The sequence below is a fragment of the Lonchura striata genome, chromosome 4 (assembly GCF_050655825.1).
Source record: "Lonchura striata isolate lonStrDom1 chromosome 4, ASM5065582v1, whole genome shotgun sequence".
Lineage (NCBI taxonomy): Eukaryota > Metazoa > Chordata > Aves > Passeriformes > Estrildidae > Lonchura > Lonchura striata.
The window spans coordinates 36,012,622-36,036,242 of NC_140706.1; the positions used below are offsets into that span (position 1 = coordinate 36,012,622).

Consider the following 23,621-nt stretch of genomic DNA (forward strand, 5'->3'; position numbering starts at 1 on the left):
ACTTTATACATAAGAATAAGTTTCTGTTGTTCAAATCACAAGACATAGTACTTAGTAGAGATTAAACTAAAAGCACAATCTAACATACACTTATTTCTATATGAAAAGAAAAAAACCCTCAGATTCATTGTATAAGCTGTTGATCAGCATGCTAATTTTCAAGTTATAGTTTAATAATCTCCTCTGTGCAGGCAAGCAATCAGGGAAGTAACTGTAAAGTGCCTTTAAAATGGAGGAGTATAATATTATATGACAACACACCAGTAAGGGTTTCAAATTACAAGCAAATCTGAGCAGGGGAATAAAGTCTTCTCCCATTTCTCCCAAACACATGCACAATTTCCTTTAGAAGAAAAAAACAAGAGAAAGAAATGCATTGCTTGCTCTTTCTCAAAGGTATATCAAATGCTGATTGATTTTAAATCATCTGAATGGTAATGTGACCATCAGAGCAAAATGTGGCCTTACAATGCTTTTCTGTAACTCAAAGGGCAGGACAAAAGTGACTGTGTTGAAAGAATTATAGCCAAGGACATAACTGTAATGAAGTATTATCACAGACATATAATATTATCAAAATATCAAACTCTACACATGTCAACAGTCACCCAACGTGATTAGAGGCAGATCTGGTTTTCAGTTTAGGTGAAAGTAGGCAGTTGTTTACGTTGGCAGATCACGGGGGAAAGGGAGGAAATGAAATGCCCCCATACAGGGTGCCATGGCCTCATGGCCTGTTTTGAGGACCCTGAGAGAAAGACAGGCAGGGACAGGAGCTGTGCTCCCCACCACCAGTGGATCAGCTCAGAGAGGGAGCAGAAGGTTAATGCTTCCCTGCCCACCAGTTCCTAGTAAATCTGCTCCCTCCCAATAAATCCCTGCTTTATTTCTTCAATCCTTCACATTTACCTCTGGGGATGGGGCAGGAAACAAAACAACCCGTCTGCCACCAGCACCTCCAGATTGGTGGTGGCTTCCCAGAGGCCACAGCCAATTCCTTTCAATCCCCTTCCCTGACAGCTGACACCAAACCAGAAAAGGTTTGTGGCAGGTCCCCAGGCATGGTGAGCCACTCCCAAATTTGTGTCTTCTCACAGAAGCTGATATAGGGCTGGCAGGCTTTGCCCAATTTTTTTTTTTTTTTGTCCTTTGCCCAGTGGTTTCTCCTTGCAAGGCTTTGCCTACAAGCCTGGGTGTCGATTCACCAAGCAGGCAGTATTAAATTGAAGCACACCAAACATTAAGCATGGCTAAAGGTGAGCATGTCAAGGAAAGGCAGTGTCTGCTGTCAGATTAGAACCCGTTTGAACTGCAGCCCTATACAACTGTCCTCTATGCCTATTATTTATGAGGTGAACTGAGGATATGACAGCCTCGTCCGCTGATGTGACAGAAAAAGCACATTGTTCGCTTTGAACCTTGCAGAAACGTGGAAAGCTTTCTTGCACTCCTTTCAGCATAGCCCCACTCCAGGAACCATATTGACTTGTAACAGCTTCTGTTTATGCAGTGCAATGAGCTGAGGTCAGTGGGAAAGTGTCAGCTGCAGCGTATGACTTTGCTTTCACTGCATCATGGAACTTGGCACGGCCCCGCAGTGACAGATAACAAACTGCATTCTATAGCTTTCAAAACCCTCAAAGGATATGTGGCTGGGAAAGGCTTGCAAATGCCTTCTCTTGATTAATAGTCACAAAACTGAAGTGATCATAATTTAGTCCTAGCAAGGAGATGTACTTCTTTCCAGCAGCAATAAAGAAAGACACAAAAGCCCACAAACCTACACAATATAAAGAAATAGTCTTTAAAGAAATTCACAGTCATCATGCCAGACACTAAATGAATTATTTCTCTCATTTCTTGTCTCACCACAGTTTCCTCCCACTTGGACACACATGTTAGGCATTCAGTTAACCTCAAGCATAGCTCTCCCTGCCCTATCACTGTATCTGCACTCCCCATCAGGAGGGTATGCTAGCCTACATTTTTGCAATGTAAAAAGAGTTACATCATTTTTTTCCTTAAAGTAGCTTGTCTGTAAGAACACTTCAGCTGTAGGCAGCTCGGCTCAGTCCCAGAATATGCCTGTTCCTGTGCACTTTCCTGTCCTGTGCTCAGCACAGTGTTCAGAGCTGCTCTGACTCACAGCTCTGTGCTATATACCCTGTTCTGAACCTCTCGGCTGCATTTGCTTCCCCATCTATAACTTTCATCGACCTCATGCTCTTGCACTGCACTTCCTGGGAAGTGTTTTGTTCATGGACTCAGTGGAGGAATATGTTATGACAATGAAGTTTTAAGGAAAGCTTTTTCTTTTGTTGTGTCATGCACTTTATCCATCCCATTTTGTCATCTGGTGGTTTTCCTTTCTTGTTCTAGCACATATTTCATTGCTAAAGCTATTTCACAAGCAGGATTGGAAGTCAATCCTTTTTCAGATAACATTTTTTTTCCTCTGATCCACCTTCCTATCTACTTCCAAATCCATCAGAGAGTACTTTATTTGGCTACAGTCCTGCATTGTACACTGGAATACTTATAGAATAAGTCACAGTGCCATGATACTCTGAATGAATCGGAGAATTTTTAAATCTTTTTTAAATGTTAAATCTTCTTTCCAATCAGAAAATTCAGCTTGATATACTAACTTCACTGACCACGTAGAAATAAAAAGCTACAAAAACCTTATGTAACCTTATGTTACACAGGACCTTCATTTGGGAAAGTGTTACCTATATTTCTTCAGGAAAAATTGAATTGTGAATTATTTGATCACTTTTTAGAACTAATAAGTGGCTGTTTCTGATGTTTTAGACCTTCAAGAGAATATGCTATGAAAATACAAAAAGTATTAGTTTCTCCTTACAGAGGCTCTAGTCACTTTTCAGAATACGAGTGCTACAAAGTGCCCTCTTTCTGATTTCACTGAAAGAATTTCACCTGCATTTCACAGCCATCCCCATTTATTGTTTGATCTCCTTTTCTTAACCGAACTGCTTTGAATATTGGGTTAACAAGCCTCAGTGAAATTTCTCTTCTTTCCTGTATCCTGATAATATATACAAGTAACATGTGGCTTAGGGTCTAGAAAAACTTTTTAATTAAAACCAAGTGCTAGAATTATACTGTCTTAGGATTTCCTCATGTTTCTTGACTGTTTTGTGTCCAGTTCACAGCAAAAAACTTGTTCAGAGCACAAACTTTATTGTTACTGGTATCTTGTAAATACCTTGATACACAAAATATCTGTTCTGCTGCTTAATGCAAGAGTACTGTTACAGATGTGCAGTTTTAGGATATTAACTGTAGGAATGGAAAATGTTTATACTTTTAAAGATACCTCTGATTATGAAATTACTGTTGAAGTACAGTAAAATAAATACTTTGTTCATTGCCTTTTTTCTTCTTTTACATGAATTTTCTTATTTTAACATGGATTTTGTTTTAAACAGGAAAACAGCAAAACCCTGAAAGTAGGCTATATAATGTAATATGCTATATTTGCCTTCTGATAACATTCACCAACATCTAAAAGTAGTCATTTGACTTTTAGTGACAGCCACTGCTCATGTTATATCTACAAACTTCCTTCTTGAAAGAGCTGGTTCTCTCAGTGTTGAGATACCACTTCTTCTGCATTTGCAAGGACCGAGGGGGTGTAGTTGGTCTGGCTTCAGTTCTTACATAGCATCTGCAAGGATTCAAACACTTCAAAGTGTCAGCTAGATCCAATGAACCAGAATCCATTTTAGAGTAATTGAAAGTTGGATTTCCATTTGCCCAAGGTCTCTATTTATTTTAACTTTGCTAAAATTTCCTCTGCATTATAAAATTAATTACAGTCTTGTTATCTTTCCCTCTTTGCACCCTCTTAATGACAGCAGACTCTCAAATGTTTCTTGCAAAAATCTCTATCCTAAATATCTGGTTTTTGCAACAAAACATAGGCACCATCTTCTATGGAAGTTCCTGATTTTCCATGTTCAACTGGATACAATTCCTGGTTTTTCTTCAACTTTTGGTCCTAATAGGAAAGCCAGGAGGAATATCTCTCAGACAAGCCTTTGAACTAATTAAAAACAAGTTGCATTTACTTTGAAATAATTTAAGAAAACCTTAATTGTACTTTTTTGATCCTGCCATGTGTTTTCAGACCTATGACATCACCTGAAAAAGCCTTCTTTCATTAAAAATCTCATCATATTTTTTGAGATGAGATTTACATCTGCCCAGATTTAGAGAACACAAGGTTGATCCAGACTCTGTGTCCATTCTTTTCTACCAGAAAAGTTTATAAAGGCCAATGGATTACTTTAGTGGCACCTTGGCACTCCTATCACACTGCTCAGATGCTGGTCTTGTCTTCACCCGTTGATTCCTATAATGTATTGCCACCCCTTTAAGAGCACATGCACCAAACAGGATGCTTCTGCAAAATCCTTTGAAGGTTGAACTAAAGTCTTTTGATTGCTGTGAAAAAGAAAGAAAAGACCTGGATCTTTATTCAATTATTCTTATTTTACGGAATGTATAGAAACAGATTCTTGTAATTAGGGGATTGGCTGAAGGCTGGCTGAAATAGTCTTTCTTAATCTCACATATAAATTGGTAACAATTTTAGCAATCCACTTAACAAATATAATATTCAGGAGGACCTGTATTTGTATTTATTTTGGAAATAGTTATATATAGTTCAATGTCAAAACATATGCTTTGCCTGTATTCAAGGTCCTTGAGACTCACACGAGCATACAACCTTCCAGTCTTCTTCAGCCCTCTCAGCAAATACTGTTTTAGAAATACTATATCTGTGATTCAAATTCTGAAATTTTGTGTATAAATTCTTACACAAGAATAGAAGATATGATAAACAGTCCCCAAAAATCCACCAACTAATTAATAAGTCCCTCCCCATCAAAAAAAAAAAAAAAAAAAAAAGGAAAAAAACCACAAAAACCACAAAAAATGCCCAAGAATAAGAATACCAGTAAAAGGTCTACATCTACACCAAAGATCTGCTCTTATTCCAGAAGGCTGAGAACTGTGCTTTTTACACTGGCATGAGGATATTTACAGGTCAGCCTCAATTCGGTCCCATTAAATTCATAAGGACTCTAAGAAGCCCATTCATGTGTCATCAGGGCATAGAAAAATATATTCAAAAATAAACGTTGCCTCTGAAAAACCTTCCTTCTTCACTACCATGCTCTTCAAGGCCAAGAATGTATCCATAATAGGAATTTTGTATTAATGGAAGCCCAGATTTTAATTTATCTAATGGAAAATTATCAGAAAAAAAAGAATTATTTAGCTTCTCTAGTCTGTGTCTTTTCTTTGCCTGCTAAAACTCTCTCATATACTGTATGTTACTCATACAGTATACAGTGTCCCCTTCTACGTCTGCTTCTAATAACATGAAAAATATTATTCTCTCCTACAAGCTGTGCTAAGAATCTCTTTTGGGAAGTAATGACATCTTTGCATTATTAATAGCTGATTCAATCTGACTTGCTGTAGTAACAGCTTTTACCAGTGTGAGATTAGGTTCAACTAACAGCCTTACAAATTTCAGCATGTCTTTATCTGGAAGGGTATTATAACACAGTGTCCTTCTCTGCCCAAGAAAAGTAGCCGAACAGAAACTGTGCCTGCCTCGTATCATCAATCATGAGCAAGCAATTCTCAACTACATTTCTCTCATCCCCCTTTTTAAGGAATTATTTTTGAATCTCAAAGGGAAAGACTAAAGCAAGAGGGAAAACACTTTCATGATTCTTCCTCATTTTATTTTTTGCTATTTCTTCAAACTTCTTGAAGCATCTCTCCTTGCTTCTTGTTCGAGTATCTGTTTCTTGGTGACTTCCTTGCAATGTATTTTTCAATCTTTCTCCAAAGTTATTTCATTTTTCCTTTGAGACTATCTCTTTTCTATCCATAATTCCACCCACTTTTAATTTCCCATCCACACTAAAAGAATGCCTATAATACTGTTGAGCAGATATTAGGACTTCTTTCATAGATTTCTAACACCACAAGGGGCAGGACTGGAAGAGTGACATTTTGACCTCTCGTTTACTGCCAGATGAGCTATTGGGTGTTCTGGATACATTGGTTCTCCTTTTCCTGTCAGAGCAGACCATTCTTTTGCAGGTATTATCTCATCAGTCTTTCAGACAAGTGTGCACACTAAGCTGGTCTGGCTCATGATTGATCATTTGTTTTCCAGTTTTGTTCATCTTCTTCATTAAATGATCTTAGATGATACAAAAGCTAAGATTTTGAGGGCAAGGAGGATTGAAGCACTTGAGTCCACAACAGGTTGCTAATACTATAGAAAATAAGGATAACTTCCAGAGAAGATTTAGGACACAGTTTAAAATAAACTGATAAATAAAAGTAGCATACAAATAGAAAGAGCGGGAGTTTTTCAAGCTGTCTTTTTCTACTCTAGGCCTTATTGGTTTTATTACTGACACTTTATTTAATCTTAGATGCATAGAAAATTTCTAATTTTATTTTCTTTCCTTTAAGGTGAATTTTTCCTGTTTTAGAAAAAAAAAAAAATAAGAGTGCCTGCCTTTAAAGCAAGAAAATAGTTTCCTGAAAAGTTAAAGACAAGGAAATATGCCTAAAACAGGATGATAGTATAGGATGAGTACTAAATTGATTTTTAAAAAGTCACAGAATCAGTCTGTTCCTCAGAGAATCTGATCAGGATACAAATTATGGTTGGCAAGGCAAACAAGGAGCATCTGCTGAGCAGCTAAGTCAAAATCAGCCAAGCTAGATTCACACTAACAACATAAAATTTAAAACGTTTCCATCACTCCCCAAATCTCAACCACCCATTTACATTTGCCTGTTTTTTGGTTCTGTTTGTAGCTGATACATTGATCTCATCTTTGTAATACTAAGAGATTGTTGGTTTAAAAAAGCAGAACCTGACAGGAAAGTTCTCAGGACATACTATCTTTTTTCTTGTTTTCAGATTATTTTAACAAACAAAATTATTATGGAGAATGTTTTTGGTTTTGCTCAGCAGTACTGATAAACAATTAACCATGTGTACCCCACAGGAAAATACATGGAAATATTGAAAAGTTGTTTAAAAGATCAGGACAGATTATACTATAGAATAATATTTGGACTTTTCACATTCCCCAACATAATCAGAAAATTATTATGACCATGTTTCAGGTTTCATAGTAAAGCTCTTTTTTGGGAGAAATGAATCATTGCAGGCCTAAGAGCTATGTGGCTGCAGAAAGACTACCAACTTATGATTGTCCCTCCATTCAGATGAGTGCTATCAAAACCATGGTAAAACACTAATATTGAGTTGTAAAACTCAAGGGAAAATATATTCACGTGAAGTGATTATCTCTTATGTTTCCGGACATTCTAAAGATACATTTCATTTTCCTAATAATACTTGCCTTCTTTTGGATATGATATTTTAGAAGAACAGCTTGCACTTATAATCAGCACAATTTATCACCTATCCCCAAAGTACCCTGCCGTTGAAATGCCTGACATATATATTAGGTGTTGTGGATTTAGCAAAAATTGAATTATAAATTGCCTTGCCAGCTTTAGCCTCTGGAAATAATGAAAAAGTGAGCTAAATAAATGTTCTCCTCAAGGATTTATTTTTAGTAGCAATAGAGAAAGAAACAACAAACATGGATTGACCAGACTTTATCATTTTAAGGACTGAATATCTTTGTCTCAAGAAAATTTTCATTCTTTTTCTTAAAAAAAAAATAAAATAAAAAAGACTGTGCTGAGATTGCTTGAATGTCCCTGAAAATAACCCATTGAGAAAGGAAGAAAATAAATAAATAAAACCCTAACAAAACATTGATTTGTATTCAGTAAGCCCATTTGAGAATTTCAAGGTCTCTTGCCCAAATGAAGTCAAGTTAAATGTCATCCAAAATACTTTCTTTTCTCTTTTCTGTTAAGTGCTGTTTCCCAATGAATGAAATTATTTGTGATGGCCTTTTAGAGTTTAACATTATCCAATTCCCCAGAATAGTGCCTTTAATAAGTTATCTAAATTGGCATAGTAATGTAAAATCCATTTCTAGCAATATTTCAGCATCAAATGTGCATAGTTACTTAAATTATTATAAAGATAGTCATGCAGCAAGATTTAGTTCTTCAGTTTTAAACCAACATCATAACATTTCTTTCTGAAGTCTCTGCTGTCTCTTAACAAGTTCCTGCCCAAAGAAAAAAGCAACTTATGTTCATCTACATTACATAATTTAAAGAAAAATAATCTGTGTGAGCACATACACAAATACATGTGTAGAGTCTGCACTCTGTATTTCAGTGAATCTGAGAATAAGTTTTACTAAGCTAAGTTGAAATTTTAACTCAATTCATGTAATTTTTAAATAACTTGTGTTTTTTACCATCTTATTAGACATTTCTGATGTTTCAACATGAATGCAAAATCTTTGTTCCTTCATCTTTGTAAGATTAAACAGCACCCAATATTTTGGTTGCAAGCACTTTTGATATGAGTGATATAAGAATACAAAACCACAGAGATGTGAATGGCAGGGTGAGGGGAATGCATTTGTGCAAGGAATTTAAAAGTAAGTACTTATCAGTCAAATATTGTCTTTTCTTGTATTAAATATCCAATTACTAAATGAGCTGATAATAGGATGGCAATGTCTCTTTGGTAGTATTGGGCAAAAACTGCACAAATTATCTTTATACTTGATGTATTCTAACATATGACTTTCAAATTGTAATCACATGAAATTCACTCAGCAGCTCAACTGCACAGGTTAACAAAGCATAAAGATGTCTTAAAATTTAACTGTCTTTGACATGTTGATAGGAGTGCTGGCAAATGGATGAATTTGTGCCTAAATCTGGTTGAGAATATAAATGATAAAAATTTCACTCAGTTCACCCCACAGTGACTGCTATTCCTTTGGAAATGATGTAAAGATACTACCAAAACAAAAGGAAGAGGAGCTGTAATTTCTGAGAAGGTAGATCCTTAGCAAACACAATCAGAAGGATCCTTAACTATCAAGAGAGAAAGAAAGAATGTCCAACACTTGAAGGAGCAAGTGAATAAGTTTAGTGAAATAAAAACCAAACACATTAGAGAAAGGTGTAAAAGTTATTTATCATGAAATAAACTCTCCATGGAAGGCAGGGAATAAGTGTACAGGACACCCACAAAAATATTTGCAGAAGTGGAGTGCACAAGTCTCATACACTTCAAAACTGTAAGTAGTAACAGGATTTGGAGGAAAAAAAAACCAAAACACACATGCACAAAGTCAAAACAAAAAACAACAAAAAAAAACCAGTTTAAAGGAAGAATAGAAAATAGGAGAAAGGGTGAGGTCTTTAGTTGCTATATTTATGTTTTGTTCCATCCTTATTAGAGGGTAAGCTTTTAACATCTTGCCATTTATTTTCTCTTTTACATGGATATTTACTTGGTTTCATTGGTCACTGTAGGCAACTGAGGCTAAATAAAGAATTAAAAAATATATGCAAGAGGTCATAATTTACTTGCATTTTATAAAATACATGCATAAAGGTTTACAAGTCAGGAAACATGATGAAGAAATGTGTTGTCATCATTTAGCCACAAAGTATCCTGCAGATTAATCCTATGGTGGCCCTGCATGACACCTGTAGTATATGTGGGCATTAGGTCAAAATATTAGCTGGAGCTAATGATGGGCCCATTATAACCCTCCTTAGTGCTCATTACTTAGGGGACCTTTTGAAGGTGCTCTGTATCATTCCCTGGCTGACAGGCCAGTCAGTGAAGGTTAGCAACTCCCTCTGAAGTCCTGTTTCTCTGTTGTGGCTAACAACCTACTTGGGGTCATGGAAGGCACACATGGATTCTTCACCTAAATGACAGAAATAGTATAGGAAATAATTAACATCTGCATGTGGTACAAAGATTTTGAAGGAAAATAAATTTACTGGTTTTTGAGGTTAATTTTTTTTCTGAATTGAGCATTATCAGCACAACAATGAATCAACATTGTTAGCTTTGCACTCAGATCAGGGGCAACTGGAGTGTGCATGATGTGTTCAGAAGCCCAGTGAAGGAATTCTACACAGATGTGCATGGTGAAGGCAAGGGGTTAAAATAATATTCCCCAAATTGTAGATTATAATATTGATGAACAATGAGGTTCTTCACCAATAGCCCTGACACTTCAGAGCAGCTTTACCTCAGATTGGTCTTCCACCTCCTTTTAAGGCTCCATTGCAACATCCTACAGTTCATTTTTATTCTGCTTTTCAGGTTTAATAATCTACATTTGATCAACAATCAGCTAGGTTTACTATAAGCATTACTGTTCAGTTTAATGAATACATAATGTGCTTTTCCAACTTACTTTCTATTTCTTGCATATCTTATTGTATAAAAAATAATAAGTGACACTTGAAATTTTCTTTCTTATCTTCCTGCCCCTGTAATGTTTCTAATGTCAAAAATCCCCAACATATGCAGGGCTATAGGCCTATTAGTTCAGTCTTTTTTTACTCCCTAGTTTTGAATACGACCTTGCCTTTTCACAGCTTACATATCTATTTCTATCAGATGTCAAAAATAATTTTAAAGATGTCATATTCACTTTTCCTTAGACCTTGTTTTCACACTGATGCTTCACTCAGATTTCTGAGTGACTATTTAGTGAATTTGCATGCATATTTATTCTACTAACTTCTTTCAGTCCATTGCAAAATACAGAGATAAAATTACATTTACTTGCAATAGATGCTCCCCCTCCATAAATAAAAGTCAATTTGGTGAAATTTATGCTTGTATATTTTCCTCCAGGAAAAAAACATCTATTAGCATGTGCATCTTTTTTCCTGGCTAGCACCTACAAGCAGACAGCAAGAGACATAAGGCTGCTGAGTAAGACACAGTGAAGCTGTGAACAAGAAAGCATGAATAATAGTGCTGTGGAAATATTGTACCTCAAAACCTGAATATGTTCCAGCACAAAAAAAAAAATGTATCACAAACTATGGAGCTGAAAATAACCATATGGAACTGTGGCATATTCAACTATTTCTCAAAATGCAGATTTACAGATTTTTCAAAAATGTGCATTGTAATCTCCAAAATAGCAATATTTTTGTGTGTGCTTGAGCACAAAGTATGTTCTGAAAATATAAAAGCAGTAGAAAAGGAAAAAAAGGAAAAGGAAAAAAAGGAAAAGGAAAAGGAAAAGGAAAAGGAAAAGGAAAAGAAAAAGAAAAAGAAAAAGAAAAAGAAAAAGAAAAAGAAAAAGAAAAAGAAAAAGAAAAAGAAAAAGAAAAAGAAAAAGAAAAAGAAAAAGAAAAAGAAAAAGAAAAAGAAAAAGAAAAAACAAAACAACATTTAAAGTTTGAAGCTGTTATCCTGCCTAGTTTTCATACAATATAATACATGGCATCAAGGAAGACAGTAATTTTATTCATTAAATATTCAGATAACTCCAACTGAAAAAAAGTTAACAAAGTTTAAAGCTTTGGAGTTAGGTACATTTATTGTTCAAGGAAAATTAAAAAAGAAAAGCAAAATTAAAGGAAAGAAACATCTGCCAGTGTATCAACAGTAAAATGAAAGTCTTTCCTTAATAAAACAGTCCACCATTAAAAGCTCTGAGTTGTGTTCTGGAGAAATAAAGTATTCCTTGAATATAGACCAGTAGTAAAAAAGACCATAAGAAAGCAGTTATTTTCTGAAAAGCAAGAGGAAATTCCCCCAAAATAACAATGCTTCAGTCTGAGAATTCTGTTTGTCATTTACATCACTAAAGCTGAGGTCTTGGAATAACTCACATCCTCAGTATCTAACCAGACCCTAATTGGTAGGCCATTGAGGGAAACCATTTCTGATGGGACAATGAGACCCAGGTTTGTCTATATTACAGGTCTGAGGCTACAGAAACATTGATGGACAGCTAAGAATCAAACTCACGCCCCCTCAGTTGCTAGGTTAAATAAGTGAGATTTAAATGGTCAATATAAAGAAGTAAATTGAAGCATCAAACCCCCAAAATTCTAACAGCCAAAGCTTCAATTATATTTTGCAAAAGCTAGAAAAATTTGGCAATGTGCCTTCTTACCACCACAGAATCCAGTGCAAAGCTACAACAAAACAACTTGCGTGTTCATTTTTTTCCACTGCATTACACTTTCCTTACCCCAGTGTCCCAGAATCCTCCTCACTTGCATTATTTTCAATACAGTAGAGTATGGTAGGGGGGAAACATTATAAGCAGGTCTTCTGGAGTTCTAAATAATTTGAAAACTAATTTATTCCCTACCCCAGCCAAGTAGTCTCCAATAAAGGAAATAATCTGTTTCTAACCTGAGATGACATTTGGCAAGTTTCAGAGCAGATATTCATGACAAAGTCATAAGCCTTTGTTAACAGAGTTTTCCACTGAAAATGCTGACAGCTCCTTAAGCACAGTGGTGTGAACAGCACCTCTGTAATAAGCAGTAATTTAAAGGCTGTGCACTAGTTAACTATTAGTGCTAGTAAACAACTAACCCTGATGGGATTTCAAATTAGAGCTTCAAGCAGCTCATTTGATATTTAACCCTTGTGCTTTCCCACCCCATGGCAATGGAAACATATATAGGATAACATTATTATTTAGCTCCCTCACTCACTTGAAAGAAATAGAAATCCGATAAAAACAGATAAAATATTTGTGACAAGAAGAAACACCGTATTTCAACAAATTCAGCAATTTAACAGCCATTTAACATTTTTCTGATGGTAACTGCATCTACAGCTTTACATTGGCCTATCTTGCCATGAAACCTAGCAATGAGAAAATAGTGTGCTATCCTATTCTGCCAAGCAGCAATAATGTATCAAGACCAACTTTAATCACCTCTCCTTTGACAGGGAACCTGTGTCATGAAACACACCAGAGACTTGCCACCTCCCTGCTCTGTGCCCTTTGGATACTGCAGAAGTAATCACAATGCACCCCAAAAATTTGCTGCTTCCTCCAGTCTGAAACCAAGAAGCCACATCTGACTCCCAGGAATGCTAGTGTCAGGCTTAGAATATGGAACAGCATATTATTATAGTCTTTAAATCATGAACTCTTCTAGTGCCTAAGCAAAATAAAACATTTGAACAGGCTTTTGTATTACCCCAGAACATCAGAGAGGTCTTGTGTCATATTCTCAGCCACACATGCTGTGGTGCTGTAGCACATGAGCTGTAAACAGCCCTGAAAATTCAAGGAGAGAATTTCATCACTGCCTCTTACATTGACCTCCTGCAGGTATATAAAGAAACCACAGTCCCTCCTCCCCCTGTTTCTCATAGTCAAATGCAGTCAATTTTCACAGAGAGGTAACTCCTATATGTTTCTGACTGAGAAGCCAGGAAGTTGACAGGATATATATTAATTTGATCATAGTCCTGTCCAGCTCTGTTAGGCCATTTAACCTCTGATAAATTGTAAAACAGAAGAATTTTCACAGCAACCTTGCCTTTCCCCACCTAGCTGCTCCTTCAGTATTATGTCTATCACTGTTGCCTTTGAATTCCAAGATTATACAGAAGCCTTTTTTTTCTTAAATTTCAACACAGCTTACAGACAGCAGTTTGTAACAGTTTGTGGTACAAACACAGTTCACATAGCTGTACATGTAAACATATGTTATCAAATATAAAAATCCTATAAATTGTGGGACACAAAATACACATCATTAACTGAAGAACAACTACAAGAACAAATATTAAAGAGACAAAGAAACTCTAAAACAAAATATTTCTACTCCATACTGCTAATATTAATCAGATGTTTAAGGACCTGTAGCATTTTACGGAAAACTTTTACCATGTATTTTGGTCTCTACAGGTAGTTTCACAATGGCATTTCTAAAAAAGTTAATTATTCTTTCAGCAAGATACAATGAAAATATGCGATTATCTGTTATGAGAGCCATTTTCAGTTATAAGAAGATATATTATGACTACAGAAGGAAAAATCAAGTAAATAATCTCTAAAAAGCAGTAATCTTATCTTCTTCCTGCTAATTAAAAAAAAAAAAAAAAAAGAAAAGAAAAGAAAAAGTAACAGAATTCCTTTACCTGGTCAACATGTGTTTGCATTTTCCAAGTAGATCCTAATATGTCTTTATAATCAAAACCAAAAAAATATCTCTCTCTAAATTTTGTACTACAGACATAGAAAGTCTATGAAAGGTCCTTTAATTGTTAGTCAGCAGTAATTTATACACTACAATCTTGCCACAGTTTACTATGATATTTTTATTTTGCATTTGATTTGACCTCACTATGCTGTTAATAGTCCATTATTCTATTTTAAATAGGTTTGTTATCACAGAGAAGTAGTGACATCCAGTTGTAAAGGGAGTGTGCCCCTCTTCAAGGTGATATTCTTGCAAGTGTTACTATAAATTTGGTATTTCTAATATATTTTTTTAGCTCTTTGCAATCAATTATACTTCAAGTATAATGCATGGTACAGTTAAGTACTTCTGAGACTGCATTATATTGCAATGTGGAAGAACTCACCCTCCTACACTTCCTTGCAACACCAATTATTTCTGCAAGAATGTTAGAACACCTCCCCCAGTTCTTTCTCAACCTCCTTTTCAGCTAAAATATTCAGAAAAACTTATTACTCTGTTTCCTCAAAAACATTTTTCATATTACCATGTAACAATGAAATGACAGAAAGGTGCCATTACATCAAACAAAAGATGTTTCCATGTCAGTTCAACAAAAGGCAAAATAACATTTCTCAGAAATTGGCTCAAGCACTTTATCATAAAATCAGGTACTTTTTTTTCTTTTCTCTTTTTCTCACAGACATTTACATCTTTCCCCATAACACGATGAATTGTCAATCATTCTAAAACAGATCAGTTCTAGTTGAAATATCAAATCATTTCAGCACCAAGTCAGCATCAGTGCAATTTGATACAATTCTGCAGACCTCCTCCCATAGCACATGCAATCTGAACTTGCTTCAGAAAATTTAGGCATACACTTTGACAAACCAAGGAAACACATTCTTAGTTTTGCACTGAACTACTGAATTGGACAAGACATACATAGGCAGAGGTCTCTGCCTCGTTGCAGAAAAGCTGCTTCCAGCACAAGCAAGCCAGAGCAGTTACACATTTGTGCTGGCCAACAGGGTTTGATTTGAGCAAGGGACAGCATAGCTCAATAAGCAGCACAAACAAGCCCTCCAACATGAGCTGTAGCATCACGAGACACAGGAATCAGTCTTTTGGGAGCTGCAGCTGTCCCACAGCAAGGCACAGATATCTGTGCATACCCACCTCTGCAATGTGTTTTATCACATACAGTGGAAAAACAGTATGTGCTCCAGTTCCTGTTATTTTAATCAGTATCTGTGGTGGTTTCTTTAGCATGCATTTTAAATTGAGAGGGCAGAATGGTTTGCCCGTCTTCTGCTTTTTCCTGGTCCTGTCAGACCTAGTTCTGTTCATCCTCCTGATGGTTCCAGATATTTGCTGTGTGAACCTATGCCCTCTGCTCTGGCATGCCATTTCTGTCTTGTGTCTCCAGAAATTTCCAGTCTCATTACCAAATGAATACACTTAGCAAAATTATCGTGTAGCCCAGCTGAATACTTTTTTTTTGTTTTAAAAGTGCATTTGAGTCAGTTTACAGCTGTAGTCAGGTGTATTAGATCAGGACACAGCAAAAGATTTGGCACTTTTACCTATTTCTTTTACTGTGTGGTCTGATTAGCCTGAAAGTAAAGTATTTGCCACTTAAAATGTTTTAGAACAATAAGCCAAAATGAGCTTTCATAACCTATAAAAATAAGCTTTGTTACTCATTCTTCAGTTTCTTTGGTTTTTGTTTTGTTTTGGGTTATTTTGCATTAAGGTAAATGCCTAATCCCATGAGGGACTGAGCAGGCCTGAATGTCATTAGTACAATAGGCATTAAAAATATTCAGGCTCTTATTCTGTCATTGGATATGGCCATTTTTGGACCAAAAAAAAAAAAAAAAAAAAAAAAAAAAAGGAACGGAAAAAAACAAGCCAAACAGCACCAAACCATCCCTGGTTATTTTACATTACTGTTGGACATTTTTAATTATTTTAGATAAAATAGGGGTGGGTTTTTGTTGTTTTTTTTTTTTTTTGGGTGGGTTTTGGTGTTTTTTTATTTTTTTCCTTTTTGCCCTGCAATGTTTATTCTAAAACCTCCATTTCCCTCTCCAGATTTCCCTAGACTTTTCCCAGGTTTTCTCAGACTCTGTTGAAAAATGCAAGGGGCTATATTTTTCATCAGAGCACACTTTGCAGAACGAGATACTCATTTACAGAATAAAGCTAGTCACTACTCTCTTGTTTATAAAGCTAAAAAAATAAGCATCTGCTCATTTGTAAGTATCATAAAAAACCCAAGCTATCATGACACATGACATATCACGTTCCTTGCTTATTCTGTTTGTGGACTATTTACGCTTCTGTCAGACAAGTTTGTCTTCAACATGTGCTTTCTATATAGCCTACTGGTGTAAAAAATAATTATAATGTTTATTAAATTAAAATAATGAGGTTTATATGAACTTTCAATAATGCAGACAGGCAGACTATAACTGTAAACCACATGCTATACACTTTGGACTTTTACGGCTTTTAATTTATCAAAGGAAATAATTAGCACACTTTGTGGCAGCCAGTGATGGAATTTATTCATTTGGAAGCCATGGGTTTCCTGTCATTAAAACTACATCATGTCCTTCCTTTTCTATTAAACTTCAACTGAGGGCAGTAAGAAGTCACTAAAAGGAAATGAAGAGTTTTTTTGGCAACATTCACATGCAATGATTTAATACTGCTAAAAGATAGCAAGCCATAATCTATGCCAATAAGGGATAAGGGCTCCAATTACCACATTATTTCCTTTATTTGCTGCTTTGTTTGTGGCTCAATTAACTGTGATTTGCAAAGTCACTTCAATAAATTTATTTTCTCTTCGTTGACTTACTGCATTTTTCATTCCTAATTGCAAGTGCTTTTTTTTGTAGCAAATAAAATTATTTAGATCTTTAAAAATACACATAGATTTATATGTAATAAGATATTAGTTTTTTTTCCTTTCATAGTAATCAATCACATCTCATTAACTAAAAATTCATTTTGCTAATATTACTGCTTTTATTTTTCTTTAATTTTTTTTTCAAATATAACTAGCAAAATATGTGGGCTTTTTTCAACTAGAAAAAGAAACAAGAGCACCAATAAATGTTTCCCTCCTCATTCTCACCTACACACACAAAATACCCTCTGCCTTATACACACAGATATAAATGGCTCCTGAAGACCTAAATTTGCACCACAGAAGCAGCTCAGCCCAAAGTGAAGCTGACTGAAGGACACACATACTTTTTCTTCAAAGGGAGTCTAAAATCGAATTAGCATAGAGACAGACTTACCCTCTCTTTTACAGGAGTGGGTGGTCCTCCCAGGTCATGACCAAGGTACACCAGCACCAGCAGCATGCTGCAACTACAGGAATTTTATTGAATGATGCCAGGAAATGCTAAGGAATGGGTGATATACAGTACTGTAAGGTTTCTGGGGTTTAAAACATAGATATGAGTTTAAAAGAATTCAAAATATGTAAAACAGACAGACCTAGTCCTCAACAAATGATGATGAAAAAAAATCTTCAACTGCTTCACAGATTTATAATTTCTAGTGCTTTATGTTTACTGTAGTCAATTCAGAAAAAATTCAGCACAACTTACAGTTTCAATCTTCCAGATGCATATTTGATTCCTATATCTAGGATCTACCAGACAGCTTAACTGAGACAGACATTAGATATGCAGAATATTTATTATCAGCACCTATAAAATTGGGGAAGAGGAAGTCTTTAAAGCAATGTGCCAACAATTGTAAAAAGGGCCTTTGCTGCAGGTTGATGGGAAATTGTTTAAATTCAAAAATTTTTCCTTATATCCCCTAAAGTTGGGCACTGATGTTGCTGATGAGTTTTCAAATTAAGATGTAAGATCAGAGCTAGCTAAGATTGTCATATTGTCTCCTCTAATTTGGAAAAGTAGAAGTAAGCTAGAGAGAACCCCATAAAAGAGACTTTATGACTCTCTTCAAGGCTGACATAGAAGCCAATGCTCCAATCCTTTCTCCCAGCCTCTTGCAATTACATTTCCGCAGGAAGAAAGAAAAGGAATTAGAAACAGGATAATGTAGCTTTAAATCATTTCTCCTAGCCTTTGCCTTCTAGTGAGCTTTTTTAACATGCTCCTCATATTGTTTAGTGTGACATAACAAAAAGCACAACTTGTTTGACCCTTTGTCAATAAAAAATCATTTTGTTCTGACATCCTATAAAAATCTGTGCATGAGCCTACTAAGCTGCAGTGTGTCCTCTAATTGACAAGGAGCAAGCACTGTAAACACATACAGTAAAAATCCCTTACAGACACATTTAAAGCAGCTCTGACAAAATAATATGTATCATTAATACACCGTGCTAACAGACAAGCATGTGCCACTGTGGAAAACAGTGATGTTTACAAATCTAAGAGCTAGTTCATCATCAGACTCCAAAGTTTCCGAGTCACCAGGGGTATCTTGATTGGATTGTGTCACTTGTATACATGGGCAGGTATGACATTGTCCAAAACCTCACTGTCACTGAAATCCAAACCTGAGTGCATCAGCATGGGCAGATCAGTATCCTAAGGAAGAGCAGTGTGTTCATACAGTTAACCTGACAAGCACTAAAAACAGGCTGAAAGGTTTAGCTTGCTTATTCCTCCCCACCACTACCTTTGAAACAGTGAAACCCAGATATAAACTTGCTAAAGATCACAGTAATTGTTAGCAAATACTGTAGCACTGTATATGTGAAGAGCAATTTTATTTTGAACAAGAAACGTGTAGAAAACTTTGTCTATGTTTACTGAAAAGACAACTCCTGAATAAGAATGCTGTATAATATTTTCAGCAATAGTACTTGTGTTCTATTTGTAATGTTTACAATAACATTACAGAATCCTAATGTATGCAGCAAGACATTAAAATTTTCCTGAATTGAATACATACATAAATTCCAACCAAAATCCTCTTTTGTTCCAGAATTAGGATTCTTCAGCAATCTTTTTTGAACACAATTCTACTTTACAACCATTTTTCAAACAATTTTTACTCTATTATCACATGCTTTAACACTACTTAAATTTTCTTAATGGTCATGTTCTTTTACTATGTAAGACCAGTAAAGTGGCAAAACTAGGAAAAACACCTAAAATAATTTTGGATGTCCAGTGTGAGATATCTAGGACCATTTTCAGACTGCATAGCATTAAAGCTATTTAGGGAAATTAAACAGTGGAAAATTTCAACTTTAAAAATAAACAAATTCTCAAATATTTTGGCTCACAATTAAAATACTTCAGTAATGAAATACTACCGTAATACCTCAGGCAGCTGTAGTCCATAATCTTGCTGTTCCCATCTTCCTCTGTAGCACAGGCTTTCTGAGAAAGGCAAGAGAAGAGGTTTATTATACAGCCCCTAGTTGTAGTGTGGAAGAGCACACAGCCTTGTGGGAGACTTTACCCCATGAAAATGGAAAGAAAAGGGGGAAATAATTGAAACACATTGAGGAACAAGGAGGGGAAAACTGAAAAATAATAAAATGTTCCTTAAAGATTTTGTGGATGGCTATCTAAACTGAAATTGGTTCTCAGGTGTTTGATTTTAGGAAATACATAAACAGCTACTGCACATAAGATGAATTTAGCTGACATTTTCCCCTTTTCCTAACATAGCAAAAGTAACATTCCCTGAAGCTTGTACCTTCAAGGACAAACTCCCATCAGGTTCAGGAATGTGTGGGCACTTACCACTTCAGCAATGACAATCTCAGAGACTCAAGCCAGGTGTCTTGAAAAGAAGATCCTATGGTGGAAGCTGGGATGAGGCAGAATACGGAGCCACTGCCTCACCCCAGAGCTCCTTCAGAGCTTTCTTCCGTGGTTGCACTGCTTCCCACGCTGCCTGTCTTCAGTTAACGCCTCCATCCCCAAACATCTGTCTCTTAAGGAGTGAAAAGAGCATTTTCTGCTCCCTTTTTGACTCAAGATTCAAAAGAAATATCAGGCTTCTTAGCACATAGATGAATGAGAGGACATAGGAATAGTGTGCTCTCTTCAGTTAAGTACAGGTAATGTTCCAAGGGGTTTTCTTGCTTACAATGAAGGCAGAGGGCTTGGACATGGCACAAGCCATTATAGTGGTTGAAGGGAAATGTCTGTGCTTCCTCAAAGATGTTCCCAACTCTTCCAGGGCTCTCCTTTCTTCCTAAATTAGTCTGAAGTAAACTTGCCCCAACAATGTATATGTTAAATACCCCAGTGCTCAGCTCTGTTTCTGTTTGATCCTACTACTTGCTAACATGAAAAAAGCCTGAGAGGATCAAGCACCCCCAAAACATTTCCTAGAAAAGTGACTGTGCCTTGAGTAATTTGTAAGAGATGAGCAAATTGAGAAAAACCATCTGTTTGACAACAAAATTAAAGCTATTAGCCAAGTCTGTCTGTACAACTGGTGGAAAATCTTTTGTGGGATCAAAAATCACTGAAGATTACCAAAAGCAAGATTAACTAAGATTTCCCAGATCTGGTAGGGAATGGTTTGTTTCTCTGGCATCACTTATGGAGAACTGAGGTGAAAGAAAATGAAAGAAAAGGACATGATGACTGCAGCTTCATTTTCTGCAGAAAGTGGGGCTGGAATAGACTGTGTAGATAGTAAGGGGAAAAAATGTTTTGTAGGCAAGGTGAAGAAAATCTTTACCTTTTATCCTTTTTTATCCTTTTTTATCCTTTTATCCTTTCCTTTTTTATCCTTTGTGGTGTGTTTTCTGGCTGCCCATTATGTAACCCTGGTAAGAATGAAGCTATCGAGGGAACAGGGGGTCTTCCATCCCACAGATGACTTGGTGGCTGTAGATAAAGGTGTTCCCTCTGCTGCCTTGTCTTTGCTGGACAGATTAAAATTGCAATGCTTTCAAATGTCAGAAATCTCCCCAAAGTCATGTGAAATCTGTACATCTGCAAGTACATCAGCTGATGAAGGGTATAGACAAATTTCCTAGAAAAAGAGCTTTGTGTATAGTATGTAAGTCTACAGCCCACCGTGAGCCAGTTCTTTTGTGAAATCAGAGTCATCTTCTCAACTAAGTGAATAATCCACAATTAATTGCCTACAATGGACAGATCCACACCAAATGTTTCTGTAAGACAAATCATCAGAAAAATAGTTCAAAAAATAAGCAAACACCAGAATTATCAATATGATTATATTCAGGACTCATCAGGAGTTGTTTGGACTTGTTTCAGAAATTACAATAGAGATTTAAAGAAAAATGGGAGGCAAAGAAAATTCAGAGAAATACAATGAATGCATGTTTGTAATTTGTCACTCCATTTATCAGACACTGCAAAATATTCAAGAACCGGAGAGTATAAGAGAAATTACAGGATTCAACCATAGAAAAAACATGTACTTTACATAGTCCTAATATATCTGCAGTAAAGCATAAATATGCATTATAATGCTGGAGATAAAGTTCTTGGTTTTCTTTTTAATCTTTGTCCAAATCCCTGTAATAGTGTTAGTTTTGAAAAAGAAAAAAGATAATGCAGCTTAATCCCACTGAGTATCTTTAGGCCAAAATATTGTGCTTGACTTATGTACTATTACCCAGTAACTCTCAAGTGCCAAATGTTTTATCAGTCTGGAACTGATGATGGTTTTGCCACAGGGCTTCCCAATCTGCTTGCTCTTCACTGCTGCTTAAAAGGTTTGAGTGATCATGACTAGGTGGAAATAATAATCTCCTTCATGCCAGATCAATTACATGATTGATCAGAAGAATCAGCATACATCACAAGAAGAATGGCTTTAGCAAAATCCACACCAAAACTAACTTCTAAATTCATGATACATTCCTTAGCTCTACCATTTCCAAGAAAGAGGAAGCTTTTTTTGCCCTGCTGTAATAATACTTCACAGGATGCTAGTACAGTATTAGATACTGTTCAAATAGCAGGAAAGACAGTCTATGCATCCTGATTAATTCTTACAGAAAATCTCTTCAGTTAGTCTTGGAAGAGTGTGTGAGTACTTCACACAAAAAATTCAACTCCGAGTTGTAACAGAGGCTAACCTGTTTCAGAGAAACCTAAATACCTGTGACATTTAAATTTTTTCTAGGAGTCTGAATAAACACTTCCCATGGCAGAAAAGCTCTTGGGAAACTTTTCCCTCTGTCATTATATGACTCCATTCAGTACATGGTGCAAGTATGAATGCAAGCACGAGCCTGTGGGCTCTGGATTCCCTGTTCACCTACAAGGCAAAGAGGCCCTCAGCACAGTAGAATATAAATGCTCAGATAGGTCCATTTTTGCCATACAGATTAAAATAAACATCCCCAATAGAATCTGAGGTTCAGGGCTTTTATTGAACCTAAGAACTTTAAGTGTGCAGTATTCATCAGCAGTCAAATTCAGTGCCTGACATATATATTTAATCTACTTTCAGATCTAGTTATTTTTGTTGGCAGAAGAATTGATACTAAAATCATAACATATTCCAGTTTTCTTATTCTATTCCACTTTAGTATATGGATTATCTAAAAGGATATCCATATACAGTTCAGTGAAAGCTAATGAGTCAAGATACAATGTCCCTGAAGCTTTACTATTCAGAACTCGAAACCCATTCAAACTGACTTTAGAGAATGTTGGAGGTACTGAGACACTAGTTTATTTGTTTAGGCAATAATTGTCCTCTGCCTCCAGAGAAGCCCTAAAATTGCTTCTATGTTTAGAATCAAGATTGGTCTGTTAAGGCTGCTTGTCACAAAGTTTCACCACTTTTTAGAACTGTTTATTCCCACTACCCTATTTTCCAATTTAGACCATTATGGAGTTTGATTGATGTATCTGCCTGACACAATATAGTAAGAACACTAGAATCCTTTATCAGATGCCTTAGGCAGTACAATTACTATTTAGGGGTTACAGTGACATGGTTTGCTAAAGGTTTATTGCCTGCCTTTCAGAACAAACATTATTATTTGTAACTATTGGTTTTTTGCAGTCTTAGTTTGGAGGGAAAAGACTGTGTGAAAATACAACAATATAAGAAATAGGTATGCACTCATGCTCCCATCCCTTGGCAGACACGTGGCATTCTGCTGGAAATTACTGCTGTTAATGACATTCTTGTATAGAGATGAAATGGACAAATAGTTTCTGGTCTTGTTCCATTGACTAGAATAAAGAATGATCAGCCTCTTCAGTGATGGAATATTGGGTATTACTGCTTAATAGCCAGTACTACAACAGATAGTATCTGTGCAAGAGGTGTCAGAGCAGCTACAGACAAAGAAAAATAGACTGGGAAGGAGACTTGAAAAGTCATCTGGTCTATCTCTTGCCCCAGGACATGATCAGCTCTAGCTGTGCTATTTTTGAAAATGTTTGTTTGGCTTGTACCTAAAGATCTTCCAGAGCTGGGAAGCCCCAAATTTC

General features: G+C 36.0%; 1 long non-coding RNA gene across 1 annotated transcript; it reads right to left on the reverse strand.

The window, feature by feature from the left end:
• Position 1: 1 nt before the first annotated feature.
• LOC110485070 (uncharacterized) lies at positions 2 to 23,453 on the reverse strand. The gene is made up of 3 exons (XR_002467859.3): positions 19,923 to 23,453; positions 19,495 to 19,553; positions 2 to 17,553 (listed from the first exon to the last, which is right to left on the reverse strand). It is a non-coding gene; the product is annotated as an uncharacterized LOC110485070 (long non-coding RNA).
• Between the last annotated feature and the right edge of the window lie 168 nt (positions 23,454 to 23,621).